Source organism: Elephantulus edwardii, unplaced genomic scaffold (genome assembly GCF_000299155.1).
Source record: "Elephantulus edwardii isolate Elephantulus edwardi_28Jun2011 unplaced genomic scaffold, EleEdw1.0 scaffold00054, whole genome shotgun sequence".
Classification (NCBI taxonomy): Eukaryota; Metazoa; Chordata; class Mammalia; order Macroscelidea; family Macroscelididae; genus Elephantulus; species Elephantulus edwardii.
In genome coordinates, this window is record NW_006399804.1 from 5,091,514 (window position 1) to 5,106,597 (window position 15,084).

Here is a 15,084-nt window from a genome sequence, read left to right on the forward strand (position 1 = left end):
TGCAAAAGATCATTACAAAGGCTAAAGAAGAAGAAAAGACCAAGATGGATGTCAGATGAGACTTGGAACATTGCATTAGAGCGCCGAGAAGCCAAAGCTAAAGGAAGAAACCAAGAAATCAAAGAGCTAAACAGAAAATTTCAAAAGGCAGCCCAGGACGACAAAGCAAAATAACTATAATGAAAGGTGCAGAGAGCTAGAGTCAGAAAATCAAAAGGGCCGAACTCACTCAGCATTTCTTAAGCTGGAGAAGAGTGTTGAATATACCATGGACTGCTAGGAGAACAAACAGGTTTGTCCTGCAGAAGGTGAAGCAGAAATGCTCCTTGGAGTCAAGGATTCTGAAGCTTCGTCTGACATACTTTGGACATGTTGCAAGGAGGGACTGGTCCTTGGAGAGGGACATCATGTTTTGGCAGAGTGGAGGGGCGGCGAAGGAGAGGAAGACCCTCGATGAGATGGATCGATTCTGTGACTGGAGCGGTGGGAATAAGTGCGTTTGAGATGACTAGGTTGGCACAGGATAGAACAGCGTTTAGAGCTCTGGTACATAGTGTCACTATGAGTCGCAAACGATTCGATGGCACATAATAACACAACAACAACTCAATAATTTAAACATGTATTTCAAAACATTAATTGTTATTTCCTCAATGAAGCAACACTCTTCCACTTCCTTCCTGGATTGCATCCATTTCCATTTGTCCTTCTCTCCTGCCTTCTGAGCTTTGTTCTTGGGTAAATGCGGCCCTTTTAATCTGGTATACGTAATTGTTCTGACCAGTACATGCCTCAGTGTATTGATATTCACTTTTAAAGTGTTATCACTCACATCATAGGCTTGTCTGCTGTTTGGCTGAAAGGTGATCCTTAGGGCTGAGACCTGTCCCAGATTTGAAGGGTGTCCAAGGGTCACAATCACATGGAGAACACAGGTATCTTTTAATTATTACATAAATAGAGTAACATTGCATGACTTATTTTGTGTCTGACTTCATTCACTTAGTATTATGTTCCTGGAGATTCATCCACATTGTTGCATGCAAGTTTAGCATGTCATTCTCGTTGCATGCAAGTTTAGCATGTCATTCTCATTGCAGCATCATGGTACTAGGGGTATTGTAGCTAAGGTTAGATAGATCTTAGCTGAAAGCAGAGAACACCAAAGGAATGTATATCTGTGTTTCATTGACTATGTAAAGGTGTATGACTGTGGACCATAACAACCTGTAGCTGACTCTGAGAAGAATGGGAATACCAGAACATTAGATCATGCTAATGAGAAATCTATACTTGGACCAAGAGGCAGTCTTCAGAACAGAGCAAGGAAACACTACATGGTTCAAAATTGGGAAGGGTATGCACCAGGGATGTATCCTGTCTCCATACTTTTTCAACCTGTATGCAGAACAGATTATCTAGGAGGCTGGGCTCCTTGAGGAGAAATGTGGTGTAAGGATTGGTGGACGATTAATCAACAATATGCAATATGCAGATGACACAACCCTGCTTGCTGAAACTGAGGAGGACCTGAAGCTGCAGGGGGTCAAGGACTGTACCCTTCAGTATAGATTGAGGCTCAATGTCAGGAAGACAAAGATTCTCACCACTGGACCAATTGGCAGCATCAGGATGTGTGGTAAAGAGATTGAGATTATTCACAGCTTTAGTTTGCTTGGCTCCACAGTCAACACTCTCGGCACCAGTAGCCAGGAAATTAAAAGACATATTGTGATGGGAAAGTCTGCTGTTAGGGACCTCTCTAAAGTACTGAAGAGCAATAGTGTCTCTCTGGAGACTAAGGCGCGACTGAGACAGGCCATGGTCTTTGCAACCACTTGCTATGCATCAGAGAGTTGGACAATGACTAGGGAAGATGGAAGGAAAATTGATGCCTTTGAGCTGTGGTACTGGAGAAGAGTATTGAGGGTACCAGGGACTGCTAAGAAAGCAGATTCATCCTGGAGAGGGCTAAACAGGCAGCTCCTCGGAGGCAAGGATTCTGAGGTTTCATCTAACATACTTTGGACATGCTGTAAGGAGTGACCGGTCCTTGGAGAGGGACTTCATGCTTGGGAGGGTGGAGGGACAGCACAGGAGAGGAAGACCCTCTATAAGGTGGATTGATTCAGTGACTGGGGTAATTGGGATGGGTGTGTCAGAGACAGTGCGATTGGCACAGGACAGGGCAGAGTTTAGGGCTGTTGTACATAGGGTCGCTATGAGTCACAAGCTACTCGACAGCATATAAACAACAACAATCTACTATTGATGGATATTTGGTTAGTTTCTAGATTTAGAAATTGTATTCATATGAAGATTTTAATAGATGTCCTTTAATGAACATATGTTGTACTTCTTTTGAGTTTATGCTGAAGAGGAATCTCTGGTAGCTTAGTCTGTAAGGAGTTGTGCTACACCTCTCTGTTTGATCTGCAAATCTACTCCCATGCAATTTACAGTTTAGAAAATTGCTAAAGTGTCAGTAATGCGTCAGTTCTAGCATGACAGCAATGAAATTTTGAAAAATATATTGAGCAGTAAAATTGCTAACTCACGATGTATGCATACATTGCTAGTTACTATGTCAATCCATCTCATCATGGGTCTCCCTCTCCTGCACTGTCCTTCCACGCTTCCAAACATGAGGTCCTTCTCCAAGGACTGATCCCTCCTGGCTACATGCCCAAAGTATGTGAGATGGAGCTTCAAAATCCTAACCTCCAAGGAGAAACTTGGTTTTTCCCTCTCCAAAACAAATGTTTGTTCTCTTGTTGGTTCACGGTATGTTCAATATTCTTCTCCAGCACCACAACTCAAAGGCATTAATTCTTCTTCTGTCATTCTTAGTCATTGTCCAGCTCTCTGATGCACAGCAAGTAATTGCGAAGGCCGTGGCCTGGATCAGGTGCCCCTTAATCTCTAGACTGACATTCTTGTTTCTCAATATTCTGGAGAGGTCCCTTGACCACAGATACAATTTGTCTTATGCTGAGTGAAATATATCCGTCACAAAAGGACAAATATTGTGTAACACCACTGTTATAAAACAGGACAGATCGGGGGAGTGATAAGGAGAAAATGAGAATGGATAGATAATGAACACTACATTAGAGGAGATGAAAGGAAGAACTGTCCAAAAGGAATACATGATTAGGCATTATATGTATGACAACAATTTGGAACAAGGGGTGAATTATCAGGTGGGGAGTGGGGAGGAGAAGAAAATATACAAGAATCAATTAAAAAAATTAAACATTTTAAAGTGAACAGTAGCATTTAGTACCTTTATGGTATAGTGCAACCACCACCTCTGAAATATTTTCATCACCCCAAGAGGAGCACCACCTCCCTTCACTTCCAGGAGTTGCCCCCATTCCTCTTCACTGGGTCTCTGACAATCGTCATCAATCTCTATCTCTATGGATTTACCTACTCTATACATTTTGTACAAATGGAATAAATATCCAGAGTGAAGGCTGTATAGTGGAGTGGACCTGGGGGAGGGTTTGTAAAACAATTAAAGAATATTTCTTTTACTTTTCCAAAAGGGTAGTGTACTGGAGGGGTGGGGGAGAAGGTTGGGAGGGGAGAAAAGTACAACAATGAATGAATGGAAATCCAAAGTCTCTGTAAATTTTCATTGATATTAATAATAAATTGAAAAATAAATTTAAAAAGTAAATGGAATAAATATATGATTTTTGTATCTGGCTTTTTAAAATTAGTATAATGTTTTAGTAGTTCATCAATATTGCAACATGAAAGTACTTAATTAATTTAAAATTGTCAAAATATATGTGACATACACTTTGCCTTTTTAATTATTTTAAAATGTTCTTATATTTAGGGAGCACTGGTGGCCTAGTGGGGAAAAGCTGCACTGCAATCCCAAAGGCATGAGGTTTAAATCCATTTTTAGCTATGTTTTTTTCATTGTTGTGAGATATAGTTTCAACTTTATTCTTTTAAAAAAAATGAATGTCCTTCTAATTGTCTTGGAGGAAGTATAAATAGGGTGCTTCTTAGAGACAAAAATGATGAAATTTCATATTACACACTATGGAGTTTATCTTTCAATATGCCTTTCCTAACCACTGAACTTGATTCTGCCATGTGGATGAGAAGGAATGAACAAATAGGATGTGTTAGCCTAGCCACAAAAGGATTGGCTATCTTCCAGTTCACATGAGGATTGGCCTGTCTCACCAATCCACAAGGTGATTGGCTAATCTCACCAATAAATTCAGTGGATCCAGGAACAGATTAGACCTTCCCTGTCAGAAAAGGAGAAGCAGCAGCAAAAGAATGTAAATTGTGCTTTGGGCCTAGAAATTTTTGCTTCAGCTACAACTGCAGCAGCCACTATAGCTGAACCAGACACCTGATGTGAGATGAGACCTTAAAATTGCTACACCATCAGAATCGAGCTTAGCATCTTTGCCCATGTTTATTGGACAACTGCGTATGGGGTCCATAATTTGTAGTACTGAGAATTTTGTAACACTTATCTAAAGGCACAAGGCCAAAAATTGAGGTTCTTGTGAGCACATTTTGGAAGTTATCCTGACTGTATTTTGCTACTAACTTGGATTATAACCTTTTGACTTCCACATTATGGTTCTATATGATCTGTGAGCTCTTGCATTGGATTTTGAACCCAGTAAACAGTAAGACTGATATTCAGATGAGTAGAAAGAGGTATGGCAGCATGGGGGACATATATGGTCCATAGGAATTGGTTTTGTGTTATTGATACTGTTGTCTGGGACAGTGCCCTTTTGTGAAGTTGGTAAAGGTCAGACATGGCCATCCTCACATGGCCCTTGCTCTTTTTACACATGCTTTGGGCATGTTGTCGATAGGCATTAGTCCTTAGAAAAAGACATGACACTGGGAAAGAGGGTTAGTGAAGGACAAGATGACTCTAAACATGATCAATTGACACAGTAACTGTAACAATGGGCACAAGCACATCAGGTATGATGAAGAAGGCACAGGATATGGTAAATTTTAGATCTGTTGTTCAGAAGATTACTATAGGTCATAATCAACTTGATGATCCCTAACAACATTGAACATTCAGTTGACTTTCCTCACTGGATTGTTCTGTGTCCACAGGTGTTAAGATTTACTTTTTTAATCCTCAATTCTGTTACATTAATCTATATGAATAGCCATAAACCACTAACTACCCTTATAGTAAGTTTTGAAATCTGAAATTGTAAGTCCTCCAACTTTGTCTTTTTAAAATATTGTTTTGGCTATTCTCAGTCTCTTAATGCCATATAGATTTAAAGATTTACTTTTCTATTTCAGCAAAAATGACACTTTATGTGTATAAAGGTTCCTTCTCACAACAGGTCTCCGGTTCTTCACTGTGGCTGCCATGGCTGCTAGTCCTATAGTCCCTCTTGCTTGCTCTTTTCCTGGTGGTGAGATTTCTCTTCCTTCTGTTGCTGGATCCACTCAATTTAATGTGGATTGTGGATTGATGAGACTAGCCAATTCCCTTGTGAATAGATTAATGAGGCTTATTCTCATATTCTTATTCATTTGCATGGCAAAGTCAAATTCAATAGATAGGAAAGTCATATTCAAAGTTTAACTACATAATAGAGAATTAAGTCTGTAGATCACTTGGAATTCCCCATTTGTCTTAGACTGAGTTCTCAATAGAAAAAAAAACTGGTGAAACACACACACACAGACAGAAAGAGAGAAAGAGAGAGATTGATTCATGTCAAGGAAATAACTCATGCACTTGTAGATGCTTACCAGTCCCAAGTCAACAAGTCAGATGTCAGGAAAGGGCTTCTCCTAACTCCTTTAACTGCAAAGGCTGATGAATCTAAGGCTGGCAAGTAATATGGCAGGATGCTGACTCAAGTCCAAACAACAGGAAGATAGATTGTGACAACACAGATGCAGGATCTACATGAAGAAAAAAACAAGAGTTTTACCAGAATGTCCACATATATTTGATGCAGGACAGACCTCTAAGAGCAGGAAAGCACATAGCGCTCTCTTCGCTTTCTCTCTCCTTTCCTCTCTTCTCCTCTCCTCTCCTCTCTCTCCCCTCTCTTCCCCTCTTCTCCCCTTTTCTCCTCTCTCTTCTCTTCTTCTTCTTCCTCTTCCTCTTTCTCCTTCTCCTCTTCCCCTCCTCCTCCTCCTCCTCCTCCTCCTTCTTCTTCTTTTCCTCTCTCTCTCTCTCCCTTCTCCTTCAATCCTCTCTCTCTCTCTCTCTCTCTCTCTCTGTGTGTGTGTGTGTATGGGGCTCTTGTGACTTATTGGTAAGGAATTGTGCTGCCAACCTAAAGGTATAAGATTTAAATCCACCAGTCACTCCTTGAGAGAAAGATGAACACTCTCCTTCTGTATGATTTATTGCCTCTGAAAACCCCCTGAAGGGTAAATTATGAGTCAATTCTGACTCAATGGTACACAACAACAATATCAGAGTTCTGGTGGCTGAGTGGTAAGAAATTGCATTGCAATCTGAAAGGCATGCTGTTTGACTCTTCCAGCTACTCCATTGGAGGATAGACAATCTCCTCCTGGGTAATTTAGGGACTCTGAAATTCTGCTAGAGGGTCAGCATCAGCTATAGTTGGGTCTGACTCAACGGCACACAACAATAACAACAAATATATATATATGATTTTAAAGTGGAGTCGAGGTTATTTTTATACGTAGGATCATGTAGCCTGTAAATAGTGGTTTACTCTTAACTTTCCAATTGTTATGTCTTTTATTTATTTATTGTTTTATCTATATACTCTAACTAGAACTTCCAATACAACATCAAACAGAAACAGAAATCTTTCTCTTGTTCCTGATATTTAGGGGAAACATTTTTGTCTTCAACTATTGAGTATAATGTTAACTCTAGGTGTTTATATCCATTCTTTATTACATTAAGAAAGTAAAAATCTATTCCCATTTTTATATAAAATAGCCAATAAACCTATGTAAAAATACTCAACTCCTTAGTGATTGGAAAAATGCAAACTAAGACTACATTGGTCCTACCAAACATCATCTTTTGTCATCTGTTAGTTCAAGAACTTTGCTCTATTTTCTCTGGGTATATTCTCTTTTATTTGCTTTGTATAAGTTTTTATTTATGTCATTTATAAGTCCTCCCTCTTTCCTTTTGTGTATGTTTGTGTGTCTAAATACATATATACACATGTTGTTTGTAGTTTGTGCCATTAAGTTGAAACAGACTCATAGCTGACCTTCCAGAGATCACTCACCTTTCTCCCTCGGAACAGTTACTGGATTCAAACCACTTGTGTTTGGGTTGGCATTGCAAATCCATATAACATGATGAGTCAGAGGTGATTCAATGACATATGAATATAAATATGTATTGCTCTTCTGCTCTTAATTAGATTTTTCATTTAAAGGACTACTTCAAGGCCATTAAGATTCCTTACGTACTTTTTTTTTTTTAAATCTCTAGACTTTTACCTTTCACAAGGAATCTATTTCTATTGACCCAGCAATTCCACTACTGGGAATATACCCAATAAAGAAATCAGAAATGCCACCCAAACAGATATATGCACACCCATGTTTATTGCTGCATTGTTCACAACTGCAAAGAGGTGGAAGCAACTCAAGTGTTCATCAACAAATGAATGGATAGAGAAACTGTAGTATATCCACACAATGGAATACTACACAGTACTGAAAAACAAGGAACTCATAAAATATACAAAATGGTTGACCCTGAAGGACATTGTATGGAGTGAAATATCTCAGTCACAAAAGGACAAATACTGCTTAATTCCACTGTTAGAAAACAGGACTGACATGGGGATTGGGGGGAAACTAAGAAAAGAGGGGATAAATAATGTACACTACTTTGAAACAGATGAAGGAAAGAACTGTTTAAAGTAATATATGATTAGATATTATTTACATGACAACAGTCCAGAATAAGAGCTGCCTGCATAGCAAAGCGGACTGGTGCAAGAGGAGGGGAAGAAATTGTAAAACAATGAAAGAGTTTTTTTCAAAGAGAAAAGCGAACAGGTGGAGGGGGAGGGAGGGAATATGTGCAAAAATGAATGAATGGAAATCCCCTATCCTGAAGTATCATCTTTATCACAACTCAGGTAAGAGTCTTTATTCTATGTAGTACTTTATATGCATTAGAAACATATAGTTCTAATTATCAACACCTTCTAATGAATCTTTATAATAAATCTGACAATACAACTCATTCAACCAAGTTCTTCAAAATTGCTTTAATCGTTCTTTATCCTTTGTATTTTCATATTCATTTTAAGATCAGTTTATCAATTTTCTGCAAAAGAAAAAACCCTGGAGTGTTGTGGGTTTTTTTTTATTATTATTTGCAACATGTTGTTGCATAGGTCTTTGAAACCTAGGGAGTAACACCCCTAAATCTTGGGGCAAGATCAAAATGTTCTTGTTGTCAAGTCACGTACTACTGATAGTGACCCTGTGAACAATAGCTCTGAACTTTGCCCTGTCCTGAGTCGACTTCACCATCTCTGACACACCTGACCCCATTGCCACAGTCATTGTGTCAATCAGTCTCATCCAAGGTTTTCCTTTCCTGTGCTGACCTTCTACCCTTCCAAGCATGATGTTCTCCTCCAAGGACTGGTCTCTCCTGGCAACATGCCCAAAGTTTGTTAAACAGAGCTTCAAAATCAGAGTTAAGTATACGTAAATACACATTTTAACTTATCTCATTTTTCTCCTTAATTCCCTTTTTTCTCACTATTTTATAGAGTTCTAAGTTAATTTGGTGATTAATTTTATAACTTGGTCCATGTCATTGCTATTGTTGCTAGGTGCTGTTAAGAAGGACACATAGCAACCCTATGAACAACAGAACTGAACCCTTTCTTATCCTAGGCTATCCTAATCATCTCTGACATACTCAGCCCACTGATGCCATCCCTGTATCAATTCATCTCCTTGAGAGTTGTCCACTCTTTCACTGACCTTCCACCCTTCCAAGCGTAACGTCACGTTCCAAGGATTTTCCCCTTCTAATAACATGCCCTCAATGGCACAGAACAACAACATGCTCAATAAGGAGTTCTGTTGGCCTAATGGTAAGGAGCTGAACTCCGAACCCAAAAGTATTGAGTTCAAATTCAACAAGTGCTATGTGGGAGAAAAATGGACAATCTCTTCCCATGTGAATCCTGCCTCTGAAAATGCACTGGAGGGTCCGCTGAGGATCAGTCCCAACCCAGAAGCGCATAACAACAACAAAATATGTGAGATGAAGCTTCCCTATCATTGCCTCCAAGGAGCACTCTGGTTGCATTTTCTCCAAGACATATTTGTTTATTCTTTGATGGTGCATGGGATATTGACTGCTTTTCTCCAACATCACAGCTCAAAGGCATCAATTCTTCTGTCATCATTGTTCATTGTCTAGCTCTCAGATGCGCAGCAAGTAACTGAAAAAAATAACTGCTTGAATCAGGCGCACCTCAGTCTTGAAACTGACATCATTGGTCCTCAGTACTTTGGAGGGGTCCTGAACAGCAGACTTTCCCATTATAACACTTTTGTTTTTTAAATTTCTTGACTTCTGGTGACAAGGTGTTAATTGTGGAACCCAGTAAGATGAAATTGTTGATAATTTTAATCTCTTTTTCCCCATCTATCATGATACTGCTTTTCAGCCTGGTGGTGAGAAGCTTTGTCTTTTTGATGTTGAGATGTAATCAATAATAAAGGCTGTAGTCCTTGATCTTCTGCAGCAAGCATTTTAAGTCCTCCTTACTTTCAGGAAAGTTGTTTTGTCATCTACACAACTCAGGTTGTTGTTGAGTCTTCCTTTGATCCTGATACTATAGACTCTTCATAGAGTCTAGCTTCTCAAATAATCTACTCAGCATACAAATTAAATAGGCATGGAGAAATTATACAATTATGATGCACACATTTCTTCATTTTAAACCATGCAGAGTTCCTTTTTTTCTGTTCAAACAACAGCCTTATGGTCTAGGTATAGTTTCATATGAGCCCAGTCAGGTGTTCTGGGATTCCCTTTATTCTCAATGTTAGTCATAATTCGTTCTGATCCACATAGTCAAATGCCTTTGGCACAAATGGATATTCTCCTAGTATTCTTTGCTTTCAGTCAGGATCCATGTGACATCAGCAATGATATCCCTGATTGATCAATGATAGATTGAATAGGTATGGAGAAAGGATAAATCCCTAACTCACTCCTTTTTGTATTCGAAACCATGCAGTATTCCTTGCTATTCAGACAGATACAACTTCTTAGGCTAGGTATAGGTTTCTCCTGAGCAGGAGTAAATAGTCTGAGATTTCCATTCTTCTCCATGTTAACCATAGTTTATTATTATCCACATAGTCAAATGCCTTTGCATAGTCAATAAAACAGAAGTAGGCCTTCTCTTTTTAAACAAAATTTTATTTTAATTGTGATTTTAATGAACACTTAGAAATAAATTACATTGTCATTTATTCATTTTTGCACATATTATCCTCTCTCCCTCCCTTTCCCCTCCCTCAGTTAATTTTTTAAAAAATATTCCTTCATTGTTGCATAATTACCTACCTTCCCTTCCCCACTCCCTCCAGTCCTCTTTGCATTGATTTACTTGTAATTCTGGGAGGCAAGGATTTTGAAGCTCTGTCTCACATACTCTGGGCATGTCACTCAAGGATCGTTGTCTTCTTAATGTTGTGATGCAATCTATATTGAAGGCTGCATTCCTTGATCTTCTGCAGCAAACACTTCAAGTCCTCCTCATTTTCAGTGAATGAGGTTGTGTCATCTCCATAATGCAGGTTGTTGATGAGTCTTCCTCCAATCCTGATGACACATTCTTTTTTCATAAAGTTTAGCATATAGATTGAAAAATTATGGAGAATGGGGGGGAAATCCTTGACATACTTTTTCTTTCTTTTGTTCTTTTTTAAAAGGATGGTACCATAAAAATTGGCATTCTTCTTCTGGTATTCTCTGCTTTCTTCAGAGATCTACTATCATTAGCAGTAATATGCTTAGTGCCATGACTTCTTCTAAACTCAGCTTGAGCTTCTCGCAATTCTCTGTCAATTACTGTTCTAGACATTTTGTTTGATTTCCAGCAATGTTTTGCTTGCATGTGATATTAATGATATTGCTTGATAATTTCCACATTCTTGTTGGATCACCTTTCTTGAGAGTAGGAACAAATATGAGTCTCTCCCAGTCAATTCTCCAGGTAGCTGCTGTCTTTCAAATTTCCTGGCACAGACTGGTTCGCATCTCCAGGGTTGCATCTGTTAGTTGAAGCATGTCAATCGATATTCCATCGATTCCTGAGGCCCTATTTCTTTGCCAATGCTTTCAGTGCAGATTAAATTTATTCTTTTATTACAACTGACCCTTGCTTATCTGTTGCTTCCTACAATATTTCAGTGTCAACCAATTCTTTTTGATACAGTGACTCTGCACCACAGATGTAATTCATGTTGAAGTCTGTAGTCCTTGATCTTCTGCAGCAAGTATTTTAAGTCTTCCATCTTGACTACACTAGTGTATTCCCTCTGTCTATTTTTTTTTCCTTATGCTTCCTGGATCATTCAAAATCTTTCCCAGAGAATCTCTTAGTATTACAACTAGAGGCTTGAATTTGTTCCAGAACATTGAGATGGAGTGGTGATGAAATGCATATCCTCTAGAGATCCTCACTTAGCCCTGAATGCATTAAATGAAACTATGGGTCCTCTGCTTTAGGGAAAGTGAACACTTTTGCCTTTGTTCTGGATCTTATGCAATATGTAAATAGGAATAATTTCTACCCTTAAATTGTTATTTGAGTGAAAGTTTACAAATAAAATTCATTTTTATTCAAGAATTTATACACATTTTGTTTTATATCATTAGTTACAATTTAGAATAATTTCTTCCCTCCCAAGCTTAATTTATTACTGTATAAAACCATTATTGTATGAGTATGAGGATCCAAGGTGGGGGAGGACAGACGCAGAGGGGTGGGGATGGACAGGGGTATGTAATCATAGGATTTCATAATTTAATGGGTGGGAGGAGGTGAAGGAAATGGGAAGATTCAGTGTGAAAAACAATGTATTTGAACTTTGTAAATAAACCAGTATACAATAAATAAATAAAGAAGAAGATGGAAAGGGGAAAAAAGGTTCTTTTCTTTTCTCTCCCTCTAACTCTTGCTGTCTCCTTTTTTAAGATTCAAGTAGCAGAATAAGATTATATACTGGTTGTGATGGTTAATAATAAGTATCAACATGGTCACAATCCTCAGTATAATGTAATGATTTAGGTATTGTAAATTCTAGCCTTTATGCTGTTAATGAGGAAGGATTAGAGGCCTCTCTGTAAAGATATTATTAGCTTGGTCTGATCAATGGGTCTCCTCATGGGTGTAGCCTGCACTGGATGTATATTTGGATTCTGGCAAAAAGTTAAGAGAGCTCTTGTCTGAACCTACCTCTGCTATCTGGCTTGTGGCCTCTAGACTTGGAACAGCCTACCATACTTGCCAACTCTGCACTTGTTAACATTTGAAACTAGTAGTGTCTAAAGCCAGCTTATCTATGTATTGCCCAGCTCCTCAAAGCAACATTTGGACATATCAGCCTCTGAAGTCAACAACCTCCGAACTCATCATCAGCCCGAACCCCTGGCTGGCTGATAAGTTGAACTCATCAGGCTCCCCAGAAATCTCTCTCAGCGTCTGACCTACAGACTAGGAATATATATATTTCCCCCCCCCATTGGTTTAGCTTCCCTAGAAATCCCAGCCTTAGACATTGATACACAGTCAAAAGTGTGCAACTAAGCAGAGGCAAAGTTTAACAGAACAGCAAATAACAAATATTGGAGAGAATGTGGAGAGGTGGGAACTCTCATACACTGTTGGTGGGATTGTAAACAGGTACAAACACTCAGAAAGGTAGTTTGGCATTTCCTCAAAAAGCTGAACACATATGACCCAGCTATTCCACTACTTGGGATATACCTGGAGAAGCTTAGCTATGAGAAACAAATGGAGATTTGTACACCAATGTTCATAATAGCATTATTTACCATCACAAAATCATGAAAATAGCCCAAATGTACAATTACCATTGAATGGATTGAGAGATTGTGGTACATCACATGATGGAATACTACACAGCATGCAGAAACAATGATTTCAAAAAACACTACATAACTTGGGAGAGACTGGAGAGTATTATGTGTATGAGGATCCAAGCGGGGGAGGGAGGAGCAGAGGAGTGAGGATGGGTGGGGGTAATCATAGGGTCACATAAATTGATGGGTAGAGGGAGGGGTGGGTAAAAGAAATGGGAAAGATCTAGCGTGAAAAACAATGTATACAAACTTTGTAAGCAAAGCCGTATAAAATAAAAGCTTATTTTTTAAAAGAAAGTGTGCAACTGGGACATGCACCTATTCATTTTACTACCCAATAACTCTATACTAGGAAAACTCCTCAGTTTATGATGCAGAGCCTGCCACCTATTGTTAGGTACCACCAAGTAGATTCTTACTCATAGTATCCTTTAGTTAAAAATAGAAAACTTGCCCTACCCTCCACCATCTTCACAATTTCTTCCAGGCTCAAATCCATTGCTGCAGTGACTGTTTCATTCCATTTCACTGAGGATCCTCCTCCTTTTTCCTGATGGTCTGGGGCACCTGATCCAAGCCATCATCTTTGCAGTTATTTGCTATGCTTCAGAAAGCTGGACAATGATTGGGAATGACAGAAAGGGACTTGATGACTTTGAGCTGTGGTGCTGGAGTAGAGTGTTGAATATATCATAGACTGCAAGGAGAACAAACAAGTTTGTCCTAGAGAGGGTGAGACCAGGCTGCTCCTTAGAGGCAAGGATTCTGAAGATTCTTCTGACATATTTTGGGCATGTTGTAAGGAAGGACAGGTCGTCCTTGGAGAGGGACTTCATGCTTGGGAGGGTAGAGAGACAGTACAAGAGAGGAAGACCCTTGATGAGATGTATTGATTCAGTGACTGAGGGTAGGTATGTCAAAGACAATAAGGCTGGCAAAGGATAGAGCAGGATTCAGGGCTGTTGTACATAGGGGTCACTATGAGTCGCAAGTGACTTGACGGCCCATAAAAACAACAATAACAACAACTTTTCCAAGAAGGATACCTTTTCCTGAGGATTGTGAAATGAATTTTCCCCATTTTGCATCCAAAGAGCATCCTGGTTACACTTCCTCTAAAACAGAGTCAGTTCTTTTAGATAGACTATACTCTGCCAACACCACAATTCAAAGGCATCAATTCTTAAAATCTTCTTCATTGTCCAATTTCATATCCATGTAGTCTTTAAACTCACATCCTTACTCTTTAACACTGTAAAGAGGTTCTTGACAGTCAGTATTCTCAATGCAACATATACTGCCACCTACTAAGCTGAAACTATGAAACACTTATTTTTTCAGTTATCTCAAACCTAAGTGAGGACTGTGAATGATATCCTATCATTTAGATGCTTCTATTGATTTGTATTCTTGGCAGCTAGCAACACAAAGACACGATCATGGCATTCTGAAGAGAGGGTCCAACTGCAACACATATATGAATCAGCCATGACAGGGGCTCTATCAGTCCCTGACCGTGCCCAGAGTCAGTGTTTGTGACAGATGTGGGTGCTCATCTATGGTGCAGTGCTGTTCTTCCCTGGAGCTATACTGCAGGTGATTTGGGTTTCTGTTTCCAGGCTGGGTGACCTCAACACAGTGCCATACCAGAGCCAGCCCTATCAGTTTAAAAAAAGCTGATTGTTCAGTATTTAGAAATTATGTGGCCTGATTTTTAAAAGTAATTACTAAAAGTTAAATTACAGAAACTTATAATTTAGCAAATTACATTTGAAATAAAGGGAATAGTCAGAATTCTTAATCCCTAATTATATTCTAAGTTTACTACTATTTATGGTTTTAAGGTTACTCATTTCATTGGTATCTGTATGATATGTTGTTTGTTGTTGTTATGTGCCGTCGAGTCACTTGCGACTCATAGCGACCCTATGTACAACAGCCCTAAACTC